Source organism: Hemiscyllium ocellatum, chromosome 8 (genome assembly GCF_020745735.1).
Source record: "Hemiscyllium ocellatum isolate sHemOce1 chromosome 8, sHemOce1.pat.X.cur, whole genome shotgun sequence".
Classification (NCBI taxonomy): domain Eukaryota; kingdom Metazoa; phylum Chordata; class Chondrichthyes; order Orectolobiformes; family Hemiscylliidae; genus Hemiscyllium; species Hemiscyllium ocellatum.
In genome coordinates this window covers 89569088-89582083 of record NC_083408.1, presented here as the reverse complement: position 1 = coordinate 89582083, position 12996 = coordinate 89569088, and positions in this window count along the sequence as shown.

The window sequence follows — 12996 nt, the reverse complement described above, 5'->3', positions numbered from 1 at the left end:
TCCTAGGTTTCCCAGCTCAGAGGCCTACTAGACCCAGGGAAAAGACAGTGCAGGTGATAAGCCCAATAAGCAACAATACAGTCAACAAATAGAGTCCCATCTACTACAGAGACCATCATAACGAATTCTTTAAAATGTACAATCCATCCCCAAGAATGGTCTACTTCAGTATTTCTAGCAATGCACTTTGTATAGAGTCCAGTGCCAAAACAGTCCATTCCTGAAGGCAGGAAGTGCACCCACCAGCACACAGCACTCGTGTTCAGTCTCCTGAGATAACTAGGCCCACTCACAGGAACAGTACATTGTACAATTAGTTAACTCAAGGATCGTCTACTCCTGATGGCAGGGTCCACTCCCAAACCCCAGGATACAGCAATTGCTCACTTCCTAGCACACAGGTGCTCAGTCTTTACAGAGAGTCTACTGAGACTCAGACCTACCCACAGGAACAGTTCATCTGGGAAGATGTATTCTCACAAGGGCTCAGTCCAAACACTAAAGTGAAAGAAAGAAAACAGTGCAAGTGTAAGCCCTACCACAATCATTTTAAGGACAAAACAGTAACACTGGCTGTAACCAGCCAGTGAAAATTCCCTGATGAGAACTGAATTACACCTGTGACTGGGGATCAGGCAGTTAAAAAAGTCCTTAATAAAGAAGGAGTTAACAAAAGCTGACTATAATTAGCCAGTTCAGAAATCAGGTTTCCCACAAAAGCTGGAACTGATTCTGGTGGTTGGGCCACAATCAGTCCCCTAAACAGGAGATTCTAACTTCCTGGTTAGATCAGCCAGGGCTTTCCCCGATTGTCCCAGATTAATAGTATACTGATCGAGGCCCAGCACAGATTTAGGTGCCTCCCTAACAAATGGGAAGTCCTTCACCATTGAAGCTACTCCCTCTGACAGCTCTGAGCAGAGCCTCAAACTATTAAATCATTTGTAAAAACTGCACATTAACTATACAGAAACAGCAATTTTACAAGGAGAGGAATGGCAAAGCCCCAAACCCTACCATTCAACCAGTTTTCAGGGAAGTGAGAACAAATCTCAAACCCCAGTTTTAAGCTTTACAAAATAGTAACAACATTTGTACATACGAGACAGTCCAGTTACACAAAAGCACATAATATAGACCTCCAGCAACCCACTCATCCCTCCCACCTTCCAGCCACTCTAAGGCAGCCCACCCCATACCCCTTCTGGTTCTTTATCCATCCCATGCACCCTCTGACCACTTCTAGGACAGCCTGTTCTGCTTCCAACCTCCCCAGGATGACAGCAGTCAGGGCATCCTACCCACCTTCCAGCTCCCCTAGCCACCCTTTGCACTGTTCAGACACCTAGGTGAGCTTGCCCTGGTACTTGTCCAGGGTGATAGCACTGAGGGCAGCCTACCTGCCTTCTGGCAGAATCTGCCATTACCTACCCAGCTGAACCACCCAGTCTGTGGACTGGACTGACGTGACACCTTCCAGCAACCTCAGACAGCCCGTCCCTTCCCTGGAAGGGAAGTATTCAGGGCAGTTCTGAAGCCTTCTGGATCTCAGCCTACCCCTATGCACCTTTTGGTCCACAGCTGCACTGACACCTGACCACTTCTAGGAGGGCCTGACCTGATGATCCCTTCTCAGGGCAACAACACTCAGAACAGTCTACCTACCTTCCTACCAGGGTGACCAGCATCAGGGACAGCCTATCAACCTTCAGGTTCACAGGATGGCCTAGCTACCCTCTGACTCTTAGCTTTCAGGATGACCTATGAGCCTCCTAGCTCTGAGGCCTGCCAGACCCAGGGACACAAGAGTGCAGGTGATATACCTAAGCAAGACAGTCAACTATCAACAAAAACAGTCCTTTCTGGTAGAGTCCATTGCCACAGTTCTCTTCAACATGTAGAGTCCACTCCAAACGACAGTCCATTGCTAAAAACAGTTCACAACCAAGAGCAGAGCCCACTCCTAAAGGCAGGAAGTGCACACCCCACAGCACAGGTGTTCAGTCTCCATAGAGTCCTGGGCCAGCCATGGAGAACCAGGTCCACTCAGGAACACAGTACATTGTAAAGGCACTGTTAACTCAGAGGTTTGGTCCACATCCAAAGGCAGGGTCATCTCCTAAACTCCAGGATACAGCAAGTGCTCACCTCCCAGCACAGACTTTACAGACACCTAGTCCCACAGGAACAGCTCATTTGGTAAGCTGTATTTTCTCATAAGGGCTCAGTTCAAACACCAAAAAAGTGAAAACATACAAAAAGAAAAACTAGAGTCCAAAGGCTAAGCCCTGTTACTAAAAAAAGATTACTCTTTTCTCTTTTGAGAAAACAACAAGCTGTAACCAGCCAGTGAAACAACAATCCCTTAATGAGAACTGAATGGCACCTATGATGTATTGACTGCATGGATCAGGCAGTTTTAAAACTCAGTCCTTAAAAGGAATACTAGTTAACAAGCTAGTTATATAATTCAGCCAGTTCAGGAATGAGGGTTCCCAATAAAAACTGGAAATCACTGATTTTAGCAGTAGCCAGCAGAATCAGTCCCTTAAACAGAGGGGATTCTAAATCTCCTGGTTATATAAAGCCAGCCAGGGCTTTCCCAATTGTCCCAGGTTAACAGTATACACTGGCTGAGGCCTAGCACAAATTTAGTTCCCCTCCCTAATACAAATGGTAAGTCCTTCAGCACTGATACTACTCCCTCAGAGGCAGCTCTCAGGATGGACAGAGCCTCTGAAACTCCCATTTTTTTCCTAAATAACTCTACAGAGTCCAGGGATATCCTGTCACCAAGAAACTCCCATTTATTTTTTTTCTCTTCGAAACTCCCATTTTTTTTTTCTCTATTAACCCCCACACTACCGCCTAACTGCGGTAGTGCTTATTGAAACTCCCATTTATATCTGTCAGGCAGGGTTCCCTGATTGGCCAAGATTAACAGCTCCAATCAGGAAATTTATATTCTATGAGGTCCACCAGGCTCACCTCATTACAATTACCACATACATTCCCACCTGAGTCTGAAGATATAGGTCGGTTCTCTTCTTTTTTGTAGCTTCTCCTGAGGTGTTTTAGCACCAGGTCAGAGCTCTCCAACACTGCCTTTAATTTGGGTGGTGTGTAGCGCACAGTAGCTCGTCTCTTATGCCTCGAACGTCTCAGAAGAAATCCATTCACCTCTTCAGACAGCAAAGTGATCGAGACGGCAATGTCCCCTGTATTCTTTTCAGATCCTGAGATATCTTGAAGACTTGATGGAGAGGGAGAACCCATGGGTTCTGGAACAGTCAGAAAGGCAGTCGAGGAGGTGCGCATGTTTTGCTCCCACGTTGTTTGTGAATTTGCAGCTTTCATATGGTCCATATGCTTGCTCAGGACCATTTCACCTACCCAAACTTTATACATCACTGACACTGACCTGGCATTGACTATACCTCTTATCTGTGTAGGGCCATTCCCATGGGTCCTGTGCCAAACTTCGCCTCCTAAAGTAAACTGTCTCTTTCAATTAGCAGAATGTTGTGTACGGCATTGGCATTCCTGATGCCATTTCATCCTCCCAACCCCACAGACCCAATGCAAGAAGATCAGATTTAACCTGGGGTGGAGTTTTCTCCCCATTAGCAACTCTGCTGGAGCTATCTCTGAAGTTGCTTAAGGAATGGTCCTATAATCATATATGAACAAAGACCGTTTTCTATCTAGTGAAGCTGAAGGCTGTTTCTGTAAGCCTGCCTCCAAAGTTTGGACTACTCTGTCTGTCAGACCATTGGACGATGCATAGTATGGAACTGTCCTTGTATGATACATACCATTCAACTTGAGGAAATACTCAAATTCTGGTAAATGCAGGTAAACGCGGTCTGTTATCCATAACCAACACAGAGTTAGCTCTCAGTGAATAGGATATCAGGCAGTCTAACATCAATTTCCTGCTCCTTGGATGCTGCTGCCTGGTTGTGCTTTTCCAGCACCACACTCTTTGACATCCGACACTCATGTTTATTTATTCTTTCCTTTTTTTCCCATCACCAGGAAGAAAAGAAACACCCAAGTGGCCAGTGACAAGCAGTGCCCTTCGCATCAAAGGGCAATGACGGTCCTTTTGTTATTTTATTAAACAGTTACAAAACAGTTTACAAAAAACAGTTAACATCAACAACTGCATACAAAGAAACAGCAATTTTACAAGGGAGGGGAGCAGCAAGACCAGGCCTCAAACCTACCATACAACCAGTTTACAGGGAAATGAGGACAAACCCCAAATCCCTGACACTCATGTTTATATCTGTCAGCCAGGACTCCATGACTGGACTGGATTAACAGCCCCAATCAAGGTGCTCAAATTGTATGAGATCCTCGCAGCTGGCCTCATTTCAATCACTGCAATGCCATGATGCATCAGGATCTAGAGAAAGTATCCTCCCTTAATTGTCGATGTAACCAAGGCTCTTTAGACAGCACCTTCTAAACTTCTAATCTCTGTTGTCTAGAAATTCAAGGACAGCAGTTACATGGAAACTCCCTTCCAATCACCATTCTGGTTACAAATATGACACCATTTCTTCAACATTACTAGGTCAAAATCCTGGATCTCCCCCCACCCCAACAGCATCATGTGTTAACTTAAACAAAAAGGATGTTAGCAGTTTAAGAGACAGCTCACCATCACCACGTGAAGGGCAACTAGGGATGGGTGATAAATTCCCACATGCCCTGACTAACTTTTTTTAAAATCCTGCACCGCATCGCATGGTTATGAATCTCAAAATACTTTACCTTTGGGTATCCCTGATTTGTGGGTTGGGGGAGTCAGGGAAAGGCTGCTCAAACTCAAATGGCATTCTTAAAAATTATCCAAAGAGAATCTGCTTGAGCAATTAGGGATAGGCAATAAATGTTGGCCTTTCAAGTGACACCATGTCTTATGGAAGAATATAAGTAACATAGAACACAGAACATAGAACAATACAGCACAGAATAGGCCCTTTGGCCCTTGATGTTGCGCTGACCTATGAACTAATCTAAGCCCATCTCCCTACACTATCCCATCGTCATCCATGTGCTTATCCAAGAATTGTTTAAATCTCCCTAATGCGGCTGAGTTAACTACATTGGCAGGCAGGGCATTCCACGCACTTAGCCCTCGCTGAGTAAAGAGCCTGCCTCTGACATCTGTCTTAAATCTATCACTCCTCAATTTGTAGTTATGCCCTCTTGTATAAGCTGATGTCATCATCCTAAGAAAAAAAGGCTTTCACAGTCTACCCAACCTAATCCTATGATCATCTTGTATGTCTCTGTCAAACTCCTCTGAGCCTGTTTGCTAATGCACTTTTGGCTGCAATACTTTCAGGGCCCACACTACAACCAAAAATTTGGACTTTTATTTATGTCTAGTTTATCAGGCTCAACCAAATGCTGAGGACTCTCCCCATTCCCAGTTCCCCTTCTGCCCCAGTTTGGGCACCAGCTCTCTCATCTAATATAATCACGACACACGAGATGGATGGAGGTTCTGTCTGATAGATATTAGAAATTATTTTGTTTTGGGTTCTGCTGCACGTTCGCCCAACTAGTGGTAAATCTACACAGAATTCCTGTGAATTTCTGAAATTCAGTACGAGATGCCCATGTCTTGAACTAAACAACAGTCAAAAGAGAGATGTTAGGATGGCCCATAACTGAGTGCACAAAATGGCCAATGGCTGCCCATGGTTATTGCAGCAAAACATGGCTGACAGTAGTTAGAGAGCTTGGGAAAATATTTGCTAAATGTAGTCTTCACAAGTAGAACAATAGTATCTTTGTAGACTCAAGGAAGCAGAACTGAGATAGAATATACAGCTGCAGTTGCTTACGCATAAGACATAGATAAGAACATTTCACATTAAATTTAATTAGTGAATCTTTCTTCAATTATTTAACCAATCTGTCACAATACTAATAGGAGGTTGTAGTTGAGGTCCTTCAAATAATCATAGATATAAATTCTGAAGTAGTTATAGATCCAACTACTTACAAAAAAAAATCACTAAAAGCATTAGAGGAAAAAATTCAAATAAAATTATGAGAGCAAATCAGTCTCAGATGGTAAAAACAGCCATACATCATTACAGAGGTAAATGTATCATAGGTACAGAAACTAGCAGACATTGGAATGTGGCATGAATGAATACATTTGAAGATACCCAAGGATCAAAATAGCGGTATCTAGTACATATGGTAAGAAAGAAACTGCTCATAAATTGTTAGCTAAAGAATTCTCACAAATTTTAGAAAAAAAGCAAAAGAACTGTAAAACAGAAACAGAAGTAGTTGGGAAAAGCTCAGTAGGTCTGGCAACATCTGTGAAGAGAAATCAGAGTTAACATTTCAGGTCCGATGACTGATTCTGAGGAAGGGTCACCGGACTCAAAGCATTAACTCTGATTTCTCTTCATAGATGCTGCCACACCTGCTGAGCTTTTCCAGCAACTTCTGTTTTTGTTTCTCACACAACTTTGTTGGAACAGATGTTATAACAAATTAGTAAGCATCAATATTCTTTTGCATTTCCTGTAATGAGGTTAATAAGGAATTTAAATGGTCCTTAAATGATCTGCAAGTATCCAGTTAATTAGCTGATCACAGCTGGATAACTCAGCTCTACTGACCAATATAGGCAAGAACTTTCGAAAGCTGATTAGAAGCAGATGTTCACAGGTAAAGGGATGGCTGGAGAATGGGAAGCCTTCAGAAATGAGATAACAAGAATTCAGAGAAAGTATATTCCTGTTAGGTTGAAAGGAAAGGCTGGTAGGTATAGGGAATGCTGGATGACTAAAGAAATTGAGGGTTTGGTTAAGAAAAAGAAGGAAGCACATGTCAGGTATAGATAGGATAGATCGAATGAATCATTAGAAGAGTATAAAGGAAGTAGGAGTATACTTAAGAGGGAAATCAGGAGGGCAAAAAGGGGACATGAGATAGCTTTGACAAATACAATTAAGGAGAATTTGAAGGGTTTTTACAAATATATTATGAAAAAAGGGTAACTAGGGAGAGAATAGAGCCCCGCAAAGATCAGCAAGGTGGCCTTTGTGTGGAGCCACAGAAAATGGGGAGATACTAAATGAACATTTTGCATCAGTATTTACTGTGGAAAAGGATATGGAAGATATAGACTGTAGGGAAATAGATGGTGACATCTTGCAAAATGTCCAGATTACAGAGGAGGAAGTGCTGGATGTTTTGAAACACATAAAGGTGGATAAATCCCCAGAACCTGATCAGATGTAGCCGAGAACCCTGTGGGAAGCCAGAGAAGTGATTGCTGGGCTTCTTGCTGAGATATTTGTATCATTGATAGTCACAGGTGAGGTGCCAGAAGACTGGAGGTTGGCTAACATGGTGCCACTGTTTAAGAATGAGACAAGCCAGGGAATTATAGATCAGTGAGTCTGACCTCAGTGGTGGGCAACTTGTTGGAGGGAATCCTGAGGGAAAGGATGTACATGTATTTGGAAAGGCAAGGACTGATTAGGCATGGCTTTGTGTGTGGGAAGTCATGTCTCACAAACTTGATTGAGTTTTTTGAAGAGGTAACAAAGAGGATTGATGAGGGCAGAGCAGTAGATGTGATCTATATGAACTTCAATAAGGCATTCGACAAGGTTCCCCATGAGAGACTGATTAGCAAGGTTAGATCTCATGGAATACAGGGAGAGCTAGCCATTTGGATATAGAGCTGGCTCAAAGGTGGAAGACAGAGGGTGGTGGTGGAGGGTTGTTTTTCAGACTGGAGCCTGTGACCAAAGGAGTGCCACAAAGATTGGTGCTGGGTCCACTACATTTTGTCATTTACGTAAATGATTTGGATGTGAACATAAGAAGTGTAGTAAGTTTGCAGATGACACCAAAATTGGAGGTGTAGTGAACAGCTAAGAAGGTTACCTCAGATTACAACGGGATCTCGATCAGATGAGTCAATGGGCTGAGAAGTGGCAGATGGAATTTAATTCAGATAAATGCGAGGTGATGCATTTTGGGAAAGCAAATCTTAGCAGGACTTGTACACTTAATGGTAAGGTCCTGGGGAGTGTTGCTGAACAAAGAGACCTTGGAATGCAGGTTCATAGCTCCTTGAAAGTGGAGTCGCAGGTAGATAGGATAGTGAAGAAGGTGTTTGGTATGCTTTCCTTTATTGTTGAGAGTATTGAGTACAGGAGTTGGGAGGTCATGTTGCGGCTGTACAGGACATTGATTAGGCCACTGTTGCAATTCTGGTCTCCTTCCTATTGGAAAGATGTTGTGAAACTTGAAAGGGTTCAGAAAAGATTTACAAGGATGTTGAAGGGTTGGAGGATTTGAGCTATAGGGAGAGGCTGAACAGGTTGGGGCTGTTTTCCCTGGAGTGTCGGAGGCTGAAGGGTAACCTTATAGAGGTTTACAAAATTATGAGGGACATGGATAGGATAAATAGGCAAAGTCTTTTCCCTGGGGTAGTGGAGTCCAGAACAAGAGGGCATAGGTTTCGGGTGAGAGGGTAAAGATATAAGAGACCTCAGGGGCAACTGTTTCACACAGAGGGTGATAGGTGTATGGGATGAGCTGCCAGAGGAAATGGTGGAGGCTGGTACAATTGTAACATTTAAGAGACATTTGGATGGGTATATGAATAGGAAGGGTTTGGAGGGATATGGGCTGGATGCAGGCAGGTGGACTAGATTGGGTTGGGATATCTGGTCGGCATGGACGGGTTGGACTGAAGGGTCTGTTTCTGTGCTGTACATCTCTATGACTATTGTATACAAGGAGGGTGTGTGCACGCTATGAGTTTGAGCTGTATAAGATAAGCTACTTAGAATTTTTTTGCATGCCTTTTTGCTATGATGACCTGAAGCTATAATGAGGTTGTACCACAATAAAGGTTGCTTGAAACTACCATCGAACTTGGACTGTCATTGAAAACTCTGGTGTGTAACAGAAGGGTTGAGGTGAAAGACAGTCCTTGGATTGAGCAACTTCCGTTAAAATAATATAAAGTCCTCATTGATATTCAATAATAAAACAAGAAGTATTTGTAGTCAGTAAATTGGGCCCATACAGATTTCATATTGGAAAGCAGATGGTATATGAATGAAATATATAAATGAATGAAGTACTGGGATTAACTTGTGACTTATGGAATTGAACTACCTGGGGCATTGTTTAACATTTGGGTACCAATGAAATTTTTTTTTACCTTTGCTGTCACAATGTTTATTTTACCTGCCTGCTTGGGCTGCTTTTTAATTAGATCTTGACACCAGCCTCTTTAAGTTGAAGAGAGCAGTACAATATTTACAATCATTAATTGAAATTGTCAAAAGAAAGTTAACAGTACTGATTGTTTTGTATGGCCTACTGCCTTTGAATACAAATGAGGATTTCTCTTCATGTAGGGCAGGACCTTTAACTGTCTCCTTCCCCTTTCCTGCACTTCTAATCTCATCCCTTCCTCTTCCTCCCGGATACACAACAGGTTTTCCCTTGTCTTTTCATTTAACCCTCCGTCCTGCGGGTTCGATGGATTATCCTCCATCATTTCAGCCACCTCCAAATGATGTCGCCACTAAACACATCTTACCCTTTCTTCCTATTTCAATAGTCTGAAAATGACATTTCTTCCACAATGTCTTGCTCCATTCCTCAACACTCCTTTCTATTTCCATGTAGTAACAAACACTACATTGGACAAACAGGCAGAAAACTAGCCACCAAGATACATGAACACTATCTAGTCATAAAAAGACATGACTCCCTCTCACTAGTATCCTTACATACGGATGAGGAAGGACATCATTTTGACTGGGCCAACACATCCATTCTAGGACAAGCCAAACAATGACATGCACGAGAATTCCTAGAAGCATGGCATTCCAACCGGAACTCCATCAACAAACACATTAAATTAGATCCCATCTAACACCCCCGAGAAAAAGAACAGGAAATGACTTCACCACAGGAAATGACATCACCAACCCAAAGAAACCCAAACATATAAATAGAAAGCAGGAATTATCAGCAGTGCTTCACTTGAGGCCCACTGAAGATGTTACCTAGTAGGGTGACGAAACATCTGGGAATTAACCTTCCAGCTCAGCGAGCAAACCTACATCCAGAACCTCAATCTGAGCTACAAATCTTCTCAAAACTTTCTATTTCCACATATGGGCAGGAGATGCCACTTTAGATATTCCCTTTCTACCATCTAAAACACTAAATAGACCTTTCAAGTGAAAAAGCAATTTATTTCTACCTCATTAAACTGAAGATTCACTCTCATGATGCAGCCTATAACTGGGTAGATTAAAGAAAGATTTAATGACCGCTTTGAGGATGATCTTTGTTCATTCCTTACAGCATCTATCCGGATGCATCATGGCTTGGTATGGCAACCGTGCTCCTCAGGACTGCAAGAAACTAAAGAGAGTTGTAAATACAGTGCAGTCCATCACATATAACAATCTTCCATCAGTTGATTCCATCTGTACTTCTGCATGCCTCAGGAAGGCAGCCAATGTAATCAAAGACCTCTCCCATCCGAGTTATAATATCTTCCACCTTTTCCATTGGGCAGAAGATACAAAAGCTTAAACATATGCACCACAGTTTCATGAATAGCTTCTTCCCTGCTGTTATTAAACTTCTGAATGGACAGCACAAATTTTAAATTATTCTTTGTGCACCTTCTCTGCATACAGTCACAGAGATGGACAGCATGCAGACCAGATATTTTAAATAAATCTAGTCTCATTTGACAGCATTTGGCCCAATTCCCTCTAAATCTTTCCGATTCATATACCCATGCAGAGCCTTTTAAATGCTGCAATTGTAACAGCCTCAACTGCTACCTTAGGCAGCTCATTCACCTTAAACCGATCGCTTTGAGTTTTGGACTTCCCACACACCCAGGAAACGACCCTGTCTATTCACCCTATCCAAGTCCCTCATGATTTTATGAACCTCAATAAGTTTACCCTCAGCCTTTGATGATCTGAGGAAAATAGCTCCAGCCTTTTCAGCTCTCCCTGTAGCTTGAACCCTCCATCCTTGGCAACATCCTTGTAAATCTTTTCTGAACCCTTTCAAATTTCACAACATCCTTCCTATAGCAGGGAGACCAACAGCTGTAACGTTGTATTCTTCGCTCTGTTCTATCACCTTATGCACTTTGCATGTTATGATCTGCCTGTACTGCATGCAAAACACAACTTTTCACTGTACCTAGGAATGTGTGACAATAATAAATAATAACAAATCCGTTTGCAAGCATGACCTTGAGATTTTGGCCACCTGCTGAAAATGTGTTGCTGGTTAAAGCACAGCAGGTTAGGCAGCATCCAAGGAACAGGAAATTCAGGCCTTCCCTCTGCTGGTTTGACTACTCCATCCTTACACTCCTATCTTGTGCTAATAAAATTAAACACCACCTATTTCAACTTGGCAGCTTATAGCCCTTTGAATTCAACAATGAATTTGACAACTTTAGATCATAACCACAGCCTTCAATATTTCAGACAGTAGCAAATGTTTGTGTGATTCTTGTTCAAATGGCTTCTAGACCCATTTTTTGTTTCTTTACCTGTTTCTATTTCGTTTTGCAATACCATCCATTCTGTTGTTTAATATTTCCTGACTTCCCTTTTCCTGTCATCCACCTGCCAAGCAAAGTGTCTCAAACTTTCCTTGTTTCTACTTTTGTTTAATATCCATTGAATGTCTTAACTTTTCCAATTCTGATGAGAGGTCATTGACCTGAAATGTTAGCTCTGTTTCACTCTCCACAGACGCAGTCCAACTTGCAGAGTACTTCCAAAGTTTTCTAGCTTCATTTGAGATTTCCGTCAACTGCAGCATTTTGCTTTTGTAACATTAGAGGCTAGCTGGCTAATCTTCATAGGAATAATTTCAATGCCAGTTTTCAACAGATTATGAGAGAAACTGAAGGGACTAAATATAAATAAAAGTGGTTCCTTCTGGGTAATTAAAATTTGTCTTGGTGACCTTTTGAAGGACTAATGGAAATGTTTCAAAGACACTTGAACCACGTGATTAATGGATTATGTTATTAATGATTAATGGATTATGTCATTATCTTGTCACCCAACTAGTTACAACAGCTTTCAGGTATAAATGAAGCCGCAGAAAAGTTTAAAGTACTAGGATTAACTTATAACCTCCAAAAATCCAGTCGTGACATGTAATACCTGAGGCCTGTTTCGACATTTGGGGTACACACATTGATGAAATCAAATTAAAATAATATTACAGTTTCCTTTAATTAAAGAAATGCTCGGCATTTCTAGCAGCAGTTGTTATATTTTCACTTTAAATAGTGAAAGAGCCAGTGAGTAGTGTGGAAAAGAATTCAAAAGATTTGCAAGGAAAATATGAACTTGCATTTATTATATTTTTCATAATTTCAGGAATTAAAGCTAAAGAAGCGTCTTATTCTTCAAATTAACAATAACTTGCACACAACAGTGTTCCACAACGAGATAAATAATTGGAAAACCAGTTTTAGGTTGGTCTTATAGGATAGATAACAACTGGGACTTCAGTACTCCTCTGCTCTTATCAAATAATTTCATGGGATTTTCCACGTCAAGTTGAGTGACCTTGCTTTAACAATTTGTTAAAGGTAGTGATGTTCTGATTCTCTTTCCTTAAGTTTCCAATTAGATAAACAATGCAGCCAAAATTCATTATATCTGCTGGAACAATAGAAATTTTAGGCACAGGTAGAGACCATTTGGTTCCTCAAGACAGTTTGAACTTTCAGTTAGGTCACAACAAATCTGTATATGGGATCTATTTATCTGTCTTTGCTGTATATCCCTTGACACATGTATTCAACAAAATTCTATCAATCTCTGCCTTAAACCATTCAATTGACCAAGCATCCATATTCTTTTAGGAAAGTTTCAGATTTCCATTACTTTTTGTGAAAAAGTACCTTCTAACTCC